The sequence below is a fragment of the Apodemus sylvaticus genome, chromosome 1 (assembly GCF_947179515.1).
Source record: "Apodemus sylvaticus chromosome 1, mApoSyl1.1, whole genome shotgun sequence".
Lineage (NCBI taxonomy): Eukaryota > Metazoa > Chordata > Mammalia > Rodentia > Muridae > Apodemus > Apodemus sylvaticus.
In genome coordinates, this window is record NC_067472.1 from 59,815,296 (window position 1) to 59,833,174 (window position 17,879).

A 17,879-nucleotide genomic window follows, 5' to 3' on the forward strand; every position below is an offset into this window, starting at 1 on the left:
AGAATCACTTTGCCTTGGAGCCTGGGCTGCTTAGGCTTCCCATCCGCCCACCAGGGACACTCAGGGGCCAGGGTGCCTCAGGGAGTCAAAGAGAGGCTCTGGCAGATGAATTTTGATGACCACATCCCTCGGTGGCCTGATCTTTATGGCTACCACCTACTGAGCAGAGTAAAGAGACCCTTGCCTTACAATACCTGAGCATGAGATATTGCACTTGGGGATTGGTGGGGGAAAGTCCTAGAATCCTACTGAGATGCCAGAGAAGGTAGCTCTCAAAGACAGCAGCATCCATGGGTCTCCTGTTGCACTGGCTCTTTTTGCCATGCTAAGCCTATAGTTAATTTATGTTGAACAGATCTCCTGTGTCCCTGCCCCTGAGCCCAGGCAGACCCGTGTCACTCTGATGGAGAAGTTGGAAGAATGGCTGCTGATAGCTTCTAAGTCACAGTCAGCTAAGGTCATATGGCTTCTATTTAGCCTGTCTGTTCTGAATCCCATCCACCATATTGGGAGGAAGCTCAAGCTAAAACCGGTCACAGGTGACCCCTGCCTTTCAGAGCTCAGCAAAACACCCAGGGATGGCAGCCTCAGCTGTGGGTGTGGACCCGCTTTGGGGCTGTTCCACCCCAGACCTGAGTCCCTTATGTGAGATGCTGGATGTGGCAAAACAGACACACTTGTCCTTGTCCCCTCCTGTTAAATGATGTAAATTATGTGAATGAATTCAATGATGTAAAACCAAGTCTATTTTTCCTCTAAAGATGATATTTGACCATTTTGCTTCTACAGCATACTATTTTATTTGTTTAAATTTGAATTTAGGTGGGCAGTGGTGGTACATGCCTTGAATGCTAGTACTCAGGAGGCAGAGGCAGGCAGATCTCTGAGTTCGAGACCAGCCTACAAAGCAAGTTCCAGCATAGCCGGAGTTACACAGGAAAACTTGGTATTGAAAGACCAAAAGGAAATAAGTAAATAAATAAATAAAATAAAATTGTGTGTGCATGGGTGTTTTGTCTGCACATGTGTGCCTGGTGCCCTCAGAGGCCAGGGGGAGACACTGGAACTGGAGTTAGAGACAGTGAACTGCCCTGTGGGTTCTAGGGAGCTAGCCTGGTCTTTTGCGAGAGCAGTCAGTGCTCTGAGCTGCTGAGTGCTCACACTCACCCTTCTTGTCTCTTGTAGAATCAAGAAGCTCCCAGCCTTGTCTCTGTGACTGTGGCACTTTGGAATCGGGGGTCTGTGCATGTGCCTGAGCTGTGTCACCCTGGATTGCCTAGCCTGATGACAAGTGTCCATATGAGAAGAGGAAACGCATGGCTTCCATCGCAAAGGACCCCATATGGTCTCGTGTCGAGGGCTTGGTCTCACTTGGTGCTACTGTTTTGTAGCTGGTAAACATGTTGAAAGTGGGCGCTGAGGAAGTGGTCACTGGTGCGTACCTCTGAATGTGACAGTTAGTCGGTGGTTCCATCCTTACACTCTGCTTCCTGTCGTCCATCATGGGATAAGACGCTCCTCCACTACACATTCCCGCTGCCGTGGTGCTCTCTCTAAGCACACGAGGCCACGAGAACATGGATGGTGCCCTCTGAGACTGTGAAGCAGAAGAAACCCTTCCAGCTGGGGAGATGCTTCAGTCAGCAAAGCCCTGGCTGTGTGAGCTTGAGGAGGGGCCTGAGTTACATCTGTAGCTCCTGTGTGCAGCAAGTCAGAAAAGTGGTGTGTGTTGCATAATCCCAGCATTAGGGAGGGAGGGACGGTGGATCCTGGGGCCTCTCTGGCTAGCTTGGTTTTTGAGTTGGGGTCTCTTAGCCAATCTGGAGCTCACTATTTTGACTAGACTGGCCAATGGACGGGGATCTGCCTGTGTCAAGATCCAGCACTGGGATTGTAGCCATATATCAGCACATTCAGCTTTTAAGTGGTTTTATGGATTTGAACTCAGGTCCTTGTGCCTGCCCACTGAGCCATCTCCCAGGCTCCAAATTGGGGTGCTATCTGTCATCCTCATGTTCAGTTTCTCTTGTTGGTTGGAAGGCCTGCCTCAAATGGTGGTTCATGGGCACTTGGAGGTTGAATTCCAGGCTGAGAGTTACCTTCAGTGACGTTGGGTTTGAGCGTGGATGTCACTTCTGAGTGGGCTTCTATTTGTTTTGAAATCGGTCACAAATCCTTTGCTCATCAGAGCATTGACAAGTGTCAGAGAATGGGTGTCTTGAAATGGCTGCGAGGGTCAGCTGGATGACGCCGAGAGCCATTGGCAGCAGAGCCGATCACAGACTGTAAGTACCTGGTGTCTGTGACACAAGGCTGCTGCCACTGCCGGCCTCGTGTTCACAGACAGTGCCAGATGGGAGGGAGGAATGGGCGGGAGGGGTGGCCATTTGTCTTGATTCTTACATGGAGTTCCCTTTTTTTCTTAGGGAAAGGATCCATCTGGTAATCAGATTGCAAGCCAAGATAGCTGCTTTGGGGTCACGGGACCTCCAATTGATGTGTCCTGTCAACCACACAGCCCCCACTTCCTGAAGTTGCTCTGGTTTCCAGGCCTGCCTCTACAAATGAAAGTCTGCAGGAGGTTGCCTGCCTGTAGAAGCTTCCAGAGACGGGGTGGGAGAGCCTGTTTTTCATCTTCCTCTCGGCCTCTGCTCCATGAACCTGGCTCCCACCTTGTACTCTTAAGGTTGCCTGTGTGTGTGTGCATGTGCATGTGTGTGTGCATGTACGTGTAGATATGTGCCTGTATTGGCCCGTGTATTTTCATCTGTACTCATGAGTGTGTGCATGTGAGCGTGTACATGTGAGTGGGTGTGCACACGCATTTCCTTTCACGTGAAGCTCCGGTGGATGGCAGAGAGTCAAAGGAGCCATCTGGATTTGCTCCCAAGTTCACTGTCATCCTCCTCAGCTGTTTAACGTGCTGGACCTCAGCCTTCCATTTCCTACCTATACCTGCATGCTGAGCTGTTCCAGAGATGTCTGCATCCACAAAGCACCCATGAGAGGCCTGCACACAGGGGCCTCTGCCATTCTGCTCTCCTGAGGCACTGTTCTAGGCTATCGTGGCACCAAGATGCCCTTTAATCATGGCAAAGAGCCTCAGAGCTGGAGGGGCTGCCCAGGCCTTGGCTACCATCTCTCCTGTGCCTCATGTATTCACTTCTAATGAGGCCTTGAGGCCTTGTGGGTGTGCTTCTTTTCTGAGGACGGTGAAGGGCTGATTTTGCTCTGACCACATCTCAGATATGCCCCCTCCCCCCGCACATGAATCTCTTGTCGTCCCCCTCAAATTATATCCAGACGCAGGCAGTTGAGGCCGTCACTCTTTTCCCGCCCAGGGGCCCACCAGCTGGCCAAATGGGGCATTTAATTGGGATAGAAACTGGCAGGCTGCCCAGAAATCCTGAACACCCAAGTGGCCCCACTTTCAGAACTTCACCCACACCTTCACTGCAGGCAATTTCAAATGCTTAAAGGGCTCCCGAGAGTTCCCAAGGGCACCTGCGAGCTTAAAGTACCTCCCTAGCCAGGCACTGACAGAACCTCCCCTCCAGCCCCAGTGGGCACCAAGTGGTGGTGGTGGTGAAACGGCGGCAGTCCAGAAGTAGAGAAAGCACTCAAATCTCCAGATGTGGATGGAAGGGTCTCTTTGGAGGAGCCCACCCCACTTTCTTGGGCACTTCAACAGGAGTCTTCTGTGGTTCTTGTCCTTTAGAGCCTGCAGGGGTGGGAACACACAGTCTGGGAGTGACTAATGCAGGGGGAGCTGGCAAGGAGACTCATCCTAGAGGCCCACGGGTCTGTCTGCCAGCTGGGCAGAGCCTCTCCCTGGAGAGCCAATGTTGGGGTTCATCAAGACTGGAGTTAGATTACAGGACGTGGTAAGAGCTGACACTGTCCCAAGCATGCTGAAGGTAGGAGAAGGAAGCATGCAGAGGGCTCAAGACCTCATGTCCTAACCTGTGAAGTAGGTCAATAACATCCCTAATTATAGGCCTGGGAAATGCAGTGGCTTAAATCCCTAGAACATCTTGAGCAAGGCCTGGCTGGTATTAAATGTAGAGTAATTGTCGTGTTATCATCATGGCGATGTCTATAATGATGCTGATGGTGGTGATAGTGATGGTGGTGATAGTGATGGTGGTGGAGGTGGTGGTGATAGTGATGGTGGTGGTGGTGATGATGGTGGTGATGATGATGGTAGCGATGGTGGTAATGGTGGTGGTGGTGATGATGATGGTGGTGGGTAGTGGTGATGATGGTGATGATGGTGGTACTGGTAGTGGTGGTGGTGGCAGGGATGGAAACAATGAACTTACCATTTGCTATGTACTAACATGTGTATCAGGTATGGAGAAACCACAGCAAGCAAGATAATGTCCGTACTTCTACAGCGTTTAGCCATAATGCGGCCACTAGCTGGCAAATCAGCAAACGTCCAGATGTCTAGGAAAAGACTGCAGCTTTAAGATGAGCTACAGTCGCTTGATGGGTGGGGTCGCTATACAAGGACGAGGTATTTGTATCCACAGAGAGGAGTTTCCATCGTGAGAGGTGAGAGTTAAATCAGGCACCTCCATTTCCACACTACCTCACTGGCCACAAAGAGACGTGTCGTTGGTATTCTGGGTTCATGGGCCTCCTTATGACCTACAACGCGTGCGGTCACAGATGACCTGTGTCCCCCTTCCAGGACTTGGGCATGTCAGGAAAGTGTGTGAGAAGAATGTAACCACACGTTCCCTTGGCCCTTCCATCTCTGGATTCCCAAGCATACCAGGCCCTGTCTCCTCGCCTTGCCTGGTAAGCTGGGGGGCGGGGCACCCTCTGTGGTCAGGGCCCTGGGATGAAAACTGATGACCTTCACAGGTTTCCGTGGCTCACCTGGGATGGCTCTGGCTCTGGGAGTGATTTCCCCAACCTAACAATCTTTGGATTCTGCCATCACTCCTTCGACATTATGTTCTGTTTAAATAGTACCAGCTGTGGTGGGGCTGGGGCTGAGGCTATGGGGGGAGCTTGTGTCTTAGCCCCTGCCCTTCTCCATCAGAGGGCTCCTTGTGGGGAGGGCTGGCATATGGAACCCATTTGGGAAATTCTTTCTGCATAAGGCGCTTACTCCAGGTAAGACACATGCCCGTATTGACTGTGAAAGACGACCCGCTCACACTCTGCTGGCTACGCTTTCATGGAACTTAATTAAACACATGGCCTGGCTGCCTGGGAGATCGAACAGTCTCAGAGGCCCCTTCTCAAGAGGTGGTGGCTGCTCAGGGGAGGCCAATTACCATCTCCCACCCTCTTGCCTCCCAGGACCTCACAGACCCTCCAAGTGCTTGGAAAATGTGTCTAACACAGGGCCTTTGGTTGGGAGGCCTGGATAGCATCAAACCCATATCCAGGCTTAAGGCCAGCAGTGGTCAGACTCCTAGGGGCTGCTGGGAGGCCACAGACCCCAGTTTTCAATCTCAATGGGCATCAGAACCCCTCTGTAATTCCCAATCACATGTAGACCCCGATATAAAGCAGAAGAACCTGCTTGGGCTGGAGAGAGAGGGTCACTTGCGGGGGCCGGCAGTAAAGGAGTGAGTCTTAGCCTACCCTGGGGTAGCTTTAGCTCCCCACACACCCCTTTTTGAGGCAAGGTCTCACTTTGTAGACCAGGTTGGCTAGGAACTCACAGAGATCTGCCTGTCTCTGTCTCTTCAGGTCTGGGATTAGAGGCGTGTGGCATCATGCCCTCTGCAAGGCCAATCGCTTCTGCCTGGGCGCTCAGTGAACTGTCACAAGTGTATACTTTCTTAGACTTCCTTTTTCTTCTGTTTTACTTTTAAAGATTTATGTGTGTGTGTGTGTGTGTGTGTGCGTGTGCGTGTGCGTGTGCGTGTGCGTGTGTGTGTGTGTGTGTGTGTGTGTGTGTGGTGTATGCCACTGTCTAAAATGTGTGGGCAGGGGCCTGAAGAGGCCAGATGAAGGCATTAGATCCTCTGGAGCTGGAGTTACCTGCTTGGACTCATCCAGTGAAGGCGGGAGGCGCAGTGGTGTGGAATTCCTGACTCCTGCACATGTGACATCCTCCCTGGACACCTAACCATGGGATGCAGGGGCGTGGTCCTGGAGCCTCCCTGTGTGGTGGCGGCTGTGGCATGGTCCCTTTCCCTTGTCCAGTAGTGGCCTGGGCTCCTTGGATTCTGGGGTTGACTTCCAGTATGGGGGTCTCTATGATCACCTTTGGAGAGCGTGCAGAATGTGTTCTTAGCAGTGTTGGTGTGTACGTTTCTAGGGGTCCTGGGGTTTCTTAAGGTGCCTCAGATTGTCAGGAAAATATTTTTACTCTAATTCCTTCATATTTGTGGTTTCTGCTGATACAGCATTATAGTGTCTTATTTGGGGTCACACAAAGCTGCTTTCATGAAAATATATAATGCATTTTAAAGACTGCCCCTTATCCCTCTACCCTTCCAGTTCTTGACCTTGTCCCTTTGCTCTAGGCTGGAGTGAGTCTGGGAAGACAGAGCAGCCAGCTCCTAAATAAGACTGGGCTCTCCTGGCTGGAGAGGAAGAGGCCTCTGAGAATCAGGGCAGCAGAATTTCATGGCCGTGGTGCTAATGTAGTACACTTTGTGTGATGTTAATAGTGAGGGCACTCTGGGCAGGGGTCAGGGCAATGGCTCACCTCTACTGCCTGCCAACTATGGTGGGCTTCTCCCACTGCTAGGGCTCAAGGAGGACAGAAAGGAGCAATGTGGTATCTCTGTGTGCTTGAGGTCCACCCCTTATCCATCTGGCCTTCTGTCCTTCCACCTGTCCGTACCCCGTGTGTCTACCTTTCTTGTCAGTTTTCTATCTCTCCATCCTTCTATTTGTTGTCCTCACCCATCCCCCATCTTTAGTTCATTCTTTCATTGATCTCTCTGCTCTGTCCCTCCACCCTTCTATTCCTCCCTCAGTCCATCCATCCATTTGTCTGTCCCTCTGTCTTTCTATTCATCTCTTTCCACTCATTCTTTCATCAACTCAACAATCCATCTCTCGATCCCCAGGTTCGTCCATCATCCATCCACCTATCTGTCTGTCTGTCCGTCCATCTGTCCTTCTGTCTGTACATATTTGTGGTTTCTGCTGATACAGAATCCATCTTGTCATGCATCTCTCTCCTTCAGTCTCTCCATCCCTGCATCCTTCTACCCCCACTGGTTTCTTTTCATCTCATCTACCTTCCATCTCTTCAACCTTCCCTTTATTTCTCTCCATCTCCATCCATGTATCCTCCATTCTCCCATCTGTCCATTCATCTCCCCCCATCCATCTTTCCTCCCATATCTCCTCTAAGTCACAACTGAGTGGTCACTGTGGGTGGTCCCCACACTCGCTCCTAAGGACCTCTGCAAGGATGTGTCATTCTCACCCACTGAGATGTGACTTTTATGAGAGCTTTGCAAGACTTGACCTCTATAGTCAGCCCTGGTGCTCGCTCCTAGCCAGCAAGCTGCTTTTTGGTCCTCTTTTAAGATTCAAACATATAGACGCCCCCTCCCTAACAGAAGCATGCATCCAACCAACTTCCTTTTCTGCCTCTCCTGGCTGTGTTTAGTGAAGGGTCACAGAAGCCAGACTGGCAGGAGTATGAACATGTAGATACACTGGCCTATTGTGTAACGGCTCTGTGGCGTCACAGACCACCAGGGCTCCCTGGAGGTAGGAGTAAAACTCACTGACCTTGTTATTTTTCCTTTTGCCAGACTTTTTGGGTATTGGTGAAACATCACCTGTATCTGTGGCCAAAAAGACTTGAGCTCTGGCCCAGGATCACCTGGGTTGATAACCGGTCAGGGATTATTCAGTCAGAATCACACGCTCCACCAGCTTATCCCCTTATTAGCAACATTGGCTTAAGGGGATAAAAAGAAAGAATTTTTTTTTCCTGCAGAGGAATTTTGGAGACTCCCAAGGGAACCGCCTCTGCCGCACCCATGGGGGGTGCTTCTGCCTGGAGGAGTTGGCTGCAGCGGCTTTCCCACGGGCTGCTGGCAGAGGTAGGAAGGGAGTTGAGAGGGATGTCACATTACATCATGTGGGAAGAAGTGGGTGCATGCCTGAGCTGTGCGGGAGGACCTGGGAAATGACCAGTACAAGTTGCGAGTGCTCTAGAAATGTGGATTGGGGGGGTTTCTGAGTTTCAAGAATGAAGGCCTGATACAAGTAAGGGAGGAGGCTGGGCCAGCCACCAGCCAGTGAGCCGCAGGTGCCGAACCCCAAGTCTGACCTGGGTATCCCGGCTATGGGAGGGCCTCCCTATTTCTGGGAGTGTCCAGGGTGGATGGAGCATGGCAGATTGCTTCCGGACAATGGGCCCCTCTCCTGCTGAGTGGGGGTGGCTCTGGACTCTAACAATGGCCGGCTAGCTCCCTCCTGCTGCCTACTGCCTGAGACAGATGCCCAGGAGCCCCTCATAAGTGCCCTGGAGGTGACCTTGGGGGCTGCCCTGTCACTTTATGGAAGAGCCCCAGAGAGGGAGGGAGGGAACAATGGGGCCTCATGCCAGGCGTTGGCCTCCAGCACGGGCCAGGGCTCCCAGGGGACAGCATGGCCTGGCAGGTGCTGCTATTGTCTCAGGGCATGGGGCGCCTTCTTGAGGGTCCAGCTTGGAGGCAGGGCACTGGTCAGCACAAGGCAGAAAAGCCCTGAGCTTGGCCTTTCCTTCTCAGAGAAGACAGAATTGAATCCACTGGCTCTCCAGGTTTGCTGGTCCAAACCAGCCCTGCACCTCACCCCAAGAATTATCAATCAGAAAGCAACAAATACTGAGCTGTCTCAAGCATGAAGCCTCTGCTACAGACTTCATAGCTGCCCCTGTCGATCCTGGAGTGGACATGAGTAGGATTTGGGTGGAGTTCCTACAGGAGCATCGTTTAGGGGCTGGAGGGTCAAGCTCGGGTTTTCTTTCTATAGTTTAAAGATCTGGCCTTGGAGAAAAAACATGCCAAAGACATCATTGGAGGTCCTGTTCTGGGGGAAGCTGGGCTGTGTATAGTGTGTGTATGTGTGTGTGTGTATGTGTGTGTCTAAGATACACAAATACATTGTACATAAACATATTTTATGTTGTCCATACCTATGTCTATGTATGTGCACTTGTGGGTACATGAATGTTCATAGGATCTGATTCTCTCTTTCTCTCTCTCTCTCTCTCTCTCTCTCTCACACACACACACACACACACACTCACACACACACTCTCTCTCTGTGTGTGTTTGTGTGTGTCTGTGTGCACATGTGATGATGATATCTTCCTCAGTTGTCCTCCACTTTGTTTGCTGAGTCAGGGTCTCTCACTGATATAGAACTCACCAACTGGTCAGTCTGGTTAGCCAGCGAACCCCTGGAATTCTCCTGCCTTTGCCTTCTCAGGGCTGGGCTGATAGGGACATGTAACCATGCCCAGCTTGTATGTGGGTGTCGGGGAGTAAACGTTCATTCTCAGGCCTCATAGCAAGCATTTTATCCATGGGCCGTCTCCCTACCCACCCCCTTTTTATCAGGGTCTTATGTAATCCAGACTGGCCTTGAATTTACACGTAGCTGAAGATGATCTTGATCCTCCTGCTTCCACCTCTGAAGTGCTGGGATGACAGGAATAGGCCACCACATCTGGTTATACAGTACGGGGTGGGGGGGGGCAACCTTTGTATGTGATAAGCAAGAACTCTACCAACTGAGCGACATCCCAGGTTCATCTGCTTATCCCTTGATTGTACAAAATAAACACAATGAGTACTAGTCAGACTTGCCACCTCCTGGCCATGGGAGGAAGAATGGCAGTCAGGTGCAGTACCTGCCTCTCCCCAGCCACCTTCCTTCTCTGTAAAATGGCCAGATTAGTAGACCATAGGAGCTTATGCTGTGCATAAGATCAGCACCTGTTGTTAGAAGCATGGGAGTGGTTGGTGATTTCCATAGCGTTCAACACCAGCATGGCATTTCACCAGAAAGCAGGATTCATCAGACTGGAGGACTAGGTGTCTGCATTCAACCTGTGTGCCATATTGCCAACCCCTAGACTCCCACCATGCCCACCATGAAGCCAGAGCACAGAGCCCACAGTGCCAGATGCTGCCCCCCGGTCCTACCTGCCCCCTTCAGGTGCCAGACTAAAGGCTCATGGAAGCTGAGGTGGCTTAGCCACCTTCCTTCTGGTGGCTTCCACAGTGACTCTGGCTTCTGTTGTGTCCCCCAGGTCTCCAGTAAAGGCGCTGGCTTTTCTCTGTCCTCTTCCTCCAGGGCAGGGGGACAGAATTTGAGTTCTTGGGTTCCGTTGGCCTGTAGGTGTGTGGCTCTGGCTGTCTCACCTACCCTGTGAAGTGTGTGTAAATGCAGGGTCACTCTAGGAGCCAGGGCTCCTGCCTACGCCATCGCTCCTTCCTAGGACTCTGAGTATGTGTGCCGCACTCCCCTGAGATCTTTCCTTTGGGGGGGCTCTATCTCCCCATTATGCCTGCCTGCTAGCCCAGGCAATTTGCTAAGGTATCTTGAGAAGGGCTTTGGATTTATACAAATAAAACAAGTTGAACTGTAGCCAGCCATGTCCCCAGCCCATGAAAGTGAAGACTCAGAGTCCCTATGGGTTGGAGTAACAGGAAAGTGATCGGAAGGACTGACTATTAACAACGATGGCCTTAGTGCTGGTGGCAGCTCAGGTGGCCCAGCTCCTGGTACTGCACAAATCAGAGCTGAATGTGGAGTATGCCCCTGTTGTCTCAGCACTCAGGAGGCTGAGTCAGAAGGATTGCCAGGAGCTCATAGCTACAGAGAGCAATCCTGTCTCACTAGGAGTGATACTGAATCTGCAGTGGAGGGAGGAGGCTCCCTCTAATCAGACCTTTGTTTCTTCTGTAGGGCTCAGTGGGCTGCCGGTTTGGTGAGGTCTGGCTTCCTGGAATGTCCCCTTTACCAAGGCTAGAGGTTGTTCTCCCTCTTTCTGTTCCCCAAGCCTGTACTTTGGGAAACTGATGACAGTATGTGTGTGTCATGGAGCTACCATGCCACTTGCTTGAGGTCCCATCTCTGCCCTGCCCATTTTAGGCTGCACTATTGGGGTACAAGGGTCCCAGCAGTGTCCTTTTTCCTGATCTCTGCTTACACAGCTCCATTCCAAACCTGACCTTCAGTCCTATTTTCTCAGGCTAGGCCTGGGAGAGAGGCAGTTCCCCAAAATGGAGGGTGGCACCCGAAGAGCTGAAGAGGCTGAAGTTTGGCTGGGGTCACGTGGGATGGTGGGTCTGTCCTGCACCATGACAGCAACAGGTTGGCTCCAAACAGCTTCGAGAGGAGGGCTTGCTTGGTGGCCACCCCCGGGGCTGTGGGATGTTTGTCCCCATCCTGTCCCGCGCAGCTATGATGCGTGAGCTTTCAGTAGATATGACAGCCGCCGGCGGGGGTCCCTGGCCCCTGTCCACAGCTCCACACTTGACTCAGAGTTCATTGGCCCGAACTAATGTCCCCGATGCAAGTCGGTGGACAGAACATTCGGGGTGGACGCCTGGCTTTTCTTCTCCCCTTTCTTTTAATACATTAAACATGCATTACTGGAGTTCTAACTGGCTCCTCTGACAGCTGTGGAAAAAAAAATAAAGAAAATTCGGTTTGAACTTAAAAAGCTGGGGTTTAATTTATGTCCCACCTTTGTCTCTCCAGCCCTTTTCCCTCTTCCGATGGAAAGGCCCCAGGGAGCGGGAGACAGAGGCTGGGCTGGGCCACCCCACGTGGCCCTGCGCTGCCTGGCCCTTAATAGGGGCGCCCAGTGGCCAACACGGAGGGGAGTTTTCAGATGGAAATGGGACAAACAATGCGGTCATCTGTCCTGCAATCTGTTTTGAAGGGGAAAGAAAGCTCGGCAGAGGGGCGAGGTGGCTGTACTGGGGAGGTTCCTCTCGGGCAGCCATGGAGGCAGACAGATGTCATGAATACTGATGTGGATGGCGGATGGCGGTCTGCTCAGCAGAGATTCGCCAAGGGCAGAGTGTGGGGAGAAAGCACTTCCATGGCATGGCCGTGCACGCGCGCTGATGGTGGCCTGCCTGCACTCTGGGCCCCTGGCTGCCCTTGCTTCCCTCTACCCCTCCCTCCCTGCTTTCTTTCCCTCCTTCCTTCCCTCCTTCCTCCTCCCTCCCTCCTTTCCTCCCTTCTGTCCTTCTTTCCTTCTTTCCTCTCCCCCTCTATTCCTCCTCTACCTTATTCCTTGCCTCCTATCAATCCTCCCTTCCTCCCTCCCTTCCTCTCCTCCGGCTTCCCTCTCTTCCACTTTCTCCCTCCTTTTCTCCCTCTTGACCCTTCCTCTTAGAGGGGGGGGGTCCTTATGATTAAGAACCCTTTTCTTTTTTAGAGCAGGACTCACAGAAAGTTCTGGCAACTTTAGCACTGGAGCTAGGATAGAGGCAGCAAGGTGCTGCCCTTACTTTGGGACGTGGGAAAACCTCCCTTCCTAGGCCTTCTGTCAGATGACTTCCTGAGGTGGGGAAGGAGGAGACAAGTTCCGGGGACTCTGGGCTTCCCTGGAAACCTCTGAGTCCAAGTTAAAGCAGACTGGGTAAAGGTGGCAGTCATATGAAGCCAGAGCCTATGAAGCTCTGACTGTGTGCCAGAAGTGTGGAAACCCAAGAGCCCAAGGCAGGCTGCCAGGCAAGGCCTGTTCTCACAGACAGGTGAAGATGGTGGGCGGCCACTGCTAAGACCCTTGCTGGGACTGGAGCCTCCAAAGGGTCAAAATCCCTGCCCTAGCTTCTCGTCTCATGCTGACCTGCCATTTCTGTGAGGTTGGCAGGGCAATACCAGGCCTCCCATCCACAGATGAGGAAACTGAGGGACAGAGAACAGGAGAGAGACAAATCTAGAGGCCCACCGGACTGGGACTTTGGCAGCAGGCACCTAGATCCAAGGTGAGGCTCACCCCATCTGTCCTCAGATCTGATGGGCCCATGAGAATTCTGGGTACAGGTGACTCCCACAGAACTCGAGAGGAGACCAAGTGAGGCCTCTCCAGGCCCTTCCAGGAGCAGAGCCTTTGCTGTATGCTTGATTGACACCCCTGTAGAGATAGGCTTGACTGAGCTCTGGGGTGCTGCTGAAGGAGCCAGCTTCTTCCCTCCAGCCCCTGAGGCAGGACTGTGGGAGGTGCTGGCTGTGGGGACTCAGAGACTAATAAGCCACCATCCTCTGGTGCATCTGTGTTCAGCAGACAAGTACTGAGTGCTTCTTGCTAGTGACCTGCACTGTGAATCTGACTGAACCCAGAGCCACCTCCCTTCCCAGGATAGCTCACAGGGAAGTCCAAAGGGGCAACACGTCCTGTCATCTGCAGGAGCATCTGCATTTATGTATGCCCAGGACACAGCTCTCTCTCTCTCTCTCTCTCTCTCTCTCTCTCTCTCTCTCTCTCCCTCTCCCTCTCTCTCTCCCCCTTGGTCTGGAATGGTCTTCGGGCATCTGGAGTTACTAAATACCCATGGTGTTTCCATACTTGGTGTGGGTGGGTGCCTGTCAACACCATGTGGGTACCAAGCAGATGCCCTGCTCTGCATCCCACCCCTACCTTCCCCCCAGTTTCTCACCCCATCCCCACTGGCACTCCCCCGTTCCTCCCTCCTGCTTCTTTGACTTTGTCAAGCCTTCCTCAATGTCTTTAAAATGGGGTGGGCATGTCAAGAGCTCAGAACAGAACTAGCAAGTTGCCTGGGAGCCGTGGTCTCAAGAGCTCCTTAGCTCGTCCCAGCTCTCGATGCTTTATGTCCGGGTGTCCATTTCAGGTCCTGGGAGTCTGGGTGTGGAGCACAGCAAGGCAGCGGCAAAGACCGACGTCCAGATGTGACTCCTTGGGGTCTGTCTAAGCCTGGGATGGCGGGACTGGCTTCAGATGTCGTCCTGGTAGGCCAGTAGGGACAGTGAGGTAGACTGTTTTGTGACGAGAGGCCTATGAGAGCAGACTTGAGCCTCCTCCCACCTTCCTTTCCTGTAAGAGTCACTATTGCTGTGCCTCAGTGCCCCAGTCTGTAAATTGGGTCAGATGGGGATTTTTGTGAGGACAGGGGACAAATGGTCCGCCATGACCTTGCTCCCAGTAAAAGTGTACTGTTGCCACCCTAGGAGACCAGGCATGGTACTGCTCCAGTGTCCTGATACCTGGTCCTTGCCAGTAGTTGGGAGGGTGCCACAGATTGCTCTCTTCCCCACCCTTCTGATGCCTTCCATCCTTCCTCTGGAGAAGGCCTCCGTGCCCCAGTCAAGGGCAGGTCCTTACCCATGCTCCTCAGCCTCCATCCAGAGCTTACCATGCTTGGGGTTTGGCACTGACCTGTGTACCCACCACAATGATGTGCTGAGCCCGAGGAGAGGGCTGGTGTGTGATGTCCCCATCCACAGCTATGAACATGCAGAGTGACCCTGTGGCCCTTCTGGCATTGGGTTCAGCGTTTCAAGACTGGAGTCAGTGGGGATGGGGCTACTGTGATCTGGGCTTCAGTTTGGAAGAGGCTGTGGTTGGTGTTTGCAGGGGAGGGTGTGTCTCTGTCCATGGACCCTTGTTGAGATCCCCTCCAAGGTCAGCCAGCAACCTGGGGGTCTGGACTTTGTTCTAGACCTTAAACTGTGCCACAGTTCTGCTTCCCAGGGGACCTGTGTACTACGTGGAGACCTGCCTGATACCAGCTGTAGGACGTCCAGGATGGAACCGTGGCACATGTGGTCCATATGTGTTCCGGAAGGGACCTCAGAACCAAGCCTCTGCAGAGGCCCTTTGAGTCCTCTAATGGATTTGCTGGTCAAGGAGCACATGTGGACCTGGGCTGCAGGACAAGTGCTGTCTGGGCAGAGGACCACGGCAGGCCTGCTCGCTTCCACTTTCTAAACTCTAGGTGATTCTTACCCGGCTTTGCCAGGTTGGTAATCATAACAAGCTGGCACTTAAGGGCCACCAAACAGGGGTTGCCACCAAGTCTCAATAGCTGAGTTTAGCCCCCATAGGGTGGAAGTCGAGAACTGACTTAGAAAGTTGTTCTCTTGTCTCTGTATTGCACCATGGGTTGTGCTTGCCCCTCCCCCAACAAACAAATGCAACAGAGGTAATTTTTTAAAAATGGTATTTCATTGTCTGTGTTTTAAGTAACATTTTTTTGACAATCAGTGAGACTGAGCAGTTATTGACAGTGTGTGCTGAGTCTATCTTCTTTTAGGGGTTTTCCTGTTCATTTTCTTACTATTACTTTTTTATTTTTCATAAAATCTCTTTGCATATTCAAGACATGAAGATGGGTCAGAGTTATTTCATAAACGACAGAACTCTTTTTCTGGAGAGAGCTTTTACCCCCTTCTCAAAGTCAGCTACTGTTTGAAGTCACAGTAGCTTATTTCTTCTCATCAAATTTTACTCTTGCCTTTTCAATTTACAGCTGTCTGGACACAGACACAGACACAGACACTAGGATGGAGGGGCCTGGTGTAGATAGCAACTTTTGTGGGTCCCAAAACATAATGTGGAATTCCAGCTTTTATGTTCTCTGGCCAAGAGAAGGGAAGAGAGAGAGAATCTGTCCCCTCCCTAACACATGGCCCCTGCTCGATACCAAACACACCGCCGCTTCTTTGGTAACAAGCAGAGATTTCAAATATGGTTTACCAAGTGTGCCCTTTGTATCCCTCCTAGGGCAAATGCAAATGGTTTAAAGGAAAAGGAATGAGCCCATGCCATGGCTTCAATAAATCTTCACGTAGCCACAGGGTAAGCCTGGGTCTGAGGAAGAGGCCAGTGTGTGGCTTCTGAAAGCTGTAGATCATATCTCTCCACCTTCCTCTCTTCCCCTCCACGGCCGGGCAGCCCAAGTCAAAACTGGACATTGATGTTTTAAGAAAAAAGGGGCCTTTAGGTATTCCTCTATTAAGGAGGATGTCTAGGGAAATATTTGTTCTGCCTGTGTCCCACCTGAGGTGAGGGTCTGTGTCGCCTGGCCAGGGCTGTGTCTAGGAGCTCATAAAATGCTGCTTTACCCTCTGGACCCTAGGCCCTGGTCTCCATGGCAGACAGGGTGATCATCTCCTGAGGTTTTCTCCCTCCCAGTCCTCCATGCCTGCAGATCCTACCCGGCGGTGCAGGAAGCTGGCTGAGATCCTACTCTGCGCCCTTGCTTCGCTCCCTGCTGCAGTCCCAAGGCTGAGGGAGGGTCTGCAGACTCTGTGGCGTCCCTGTTCTCACTGCCAGAGTGCTGGGCCTCTCAGGACCACGGCCAAAGCCTTCCCTCCCTCGCTCGCTCAGCAGCTGGCGCCATCTCCCTCTCTGTCTCTGCTCTTTTACTGTATGGCTGTGAAGGAGGAAGGCACCGGTCCAGACTGGCACACGTGGGTAGCAATCACTGTCATGTTTGGTCATCTCTGCTTCCAGTCTTCTGTGCATAGAGATCCAGGAAACAAACAGATGGAAGCCAACTGTGCACAGAGCTCAGCATGCTGATGTTTACATGTATGTATGCATATGTGTAGGTGTGCATGCCTGTGTATGAATATGTGGAGGCCCCTTTCTTCCTCTTCATCCCCCTTCCCCCTTCTCTTCCCTTCCCCTCCCCCTCCTCCTTCCTCCTCCTTCTCCTTCTCCTCCTCCTCCTTCTCTTCCTTTTTCTCCTCCTCCTCTTCCTCCCCTTCCTCCTCCTCTTCCTCCTTCCTCCTCCCTTTCCTCATTCATCTTTTTTCTTCTTGAGACAAAGTCTCTCAGTGTAACTCTGTAGCTCTGGCTGTCCTGAAATTTGCTGTGAAGATCAGACTGGCCTGGAACTCAGATGCATTTTGTTCTGCAAACAAAACTTAGACACACGTGAACAGAAGGGAAGGCACCCAGCTTAGCAAGGGAGAGACCTGCAGTCGGGGCTGGTAGGCAAGGGCCAGGGGCTCACAGTGCGTGGAGATTTGAGTGACGACCAGTGGAGACCCATGGATTTTGTTTTGTGTGTACTTGAGATCACTGGAATCAGGTTCTCCTGCCATTCTGGGGATGGAACCCAAGGTTTTGAGCATGCTAGGCAAGCTCTACCTACACCACCCCAAGTTTAAATTAAAAGAAAACATTGGATTAAATGAGAACAGTAAAGCAACAATGTGTCCGTTTGTTCCGGGAAAGGGTGAGCCCAGAGGCTGGTTTGCAGACGCAGCCTCAGGTAAAGCCTGCCTCTGTCTCCGTGGCTGGGTGGCCATGCTGCAAGCTAGCCATTTGCTAAGGGCTATTTCATCAACCAACTTATCAACCGACCAACCAGTTAAATATCCAACTGTCTAGCTAAACAAACCTTCTTTCTCTCTGTCCAACTATCCATCCATCCATCCATCCATCCATCCATCCATCCATCCATTCATCATCTATCTACCTACCACTAGCCACTTTCTTCTCTCCTTCCCTCCATTCTTCTCTTCTTCCCTTCTTCCTTCCCCTTCCCTCCCTCTCTCTCCTCTCCCTCTCTCCTTGCCTTCCCATCTTCCCATTTTACTGGATAATAGATGTTGGTCATCTTGGAACATTTTCAGTTTACATCTTTGGCATATTCCATGCGGAACTGGACAGCTCACCTCAGTTTTGAAGAACACTCTGGATCCTGGCCCCCAGTTCCTTGTGTCCATAGATCCATCCAACCATCATTTTGTACATCTGGCTACTCATCTCTCTATCCACCCATATCTCCATCAATCATATCTCCATCCACCGATCGTCCATGCATCCTTCCCTCCATCCCTCTGCCCACCTTTCCCCATGCATTTCACTCTCTGCTTCCTAAGGTCCTTGCATTTGCTGTGCCCAAGCAAAACACATGGAGGTGCTTCCAGAACACAGGAAGAGCCAGTCTCAG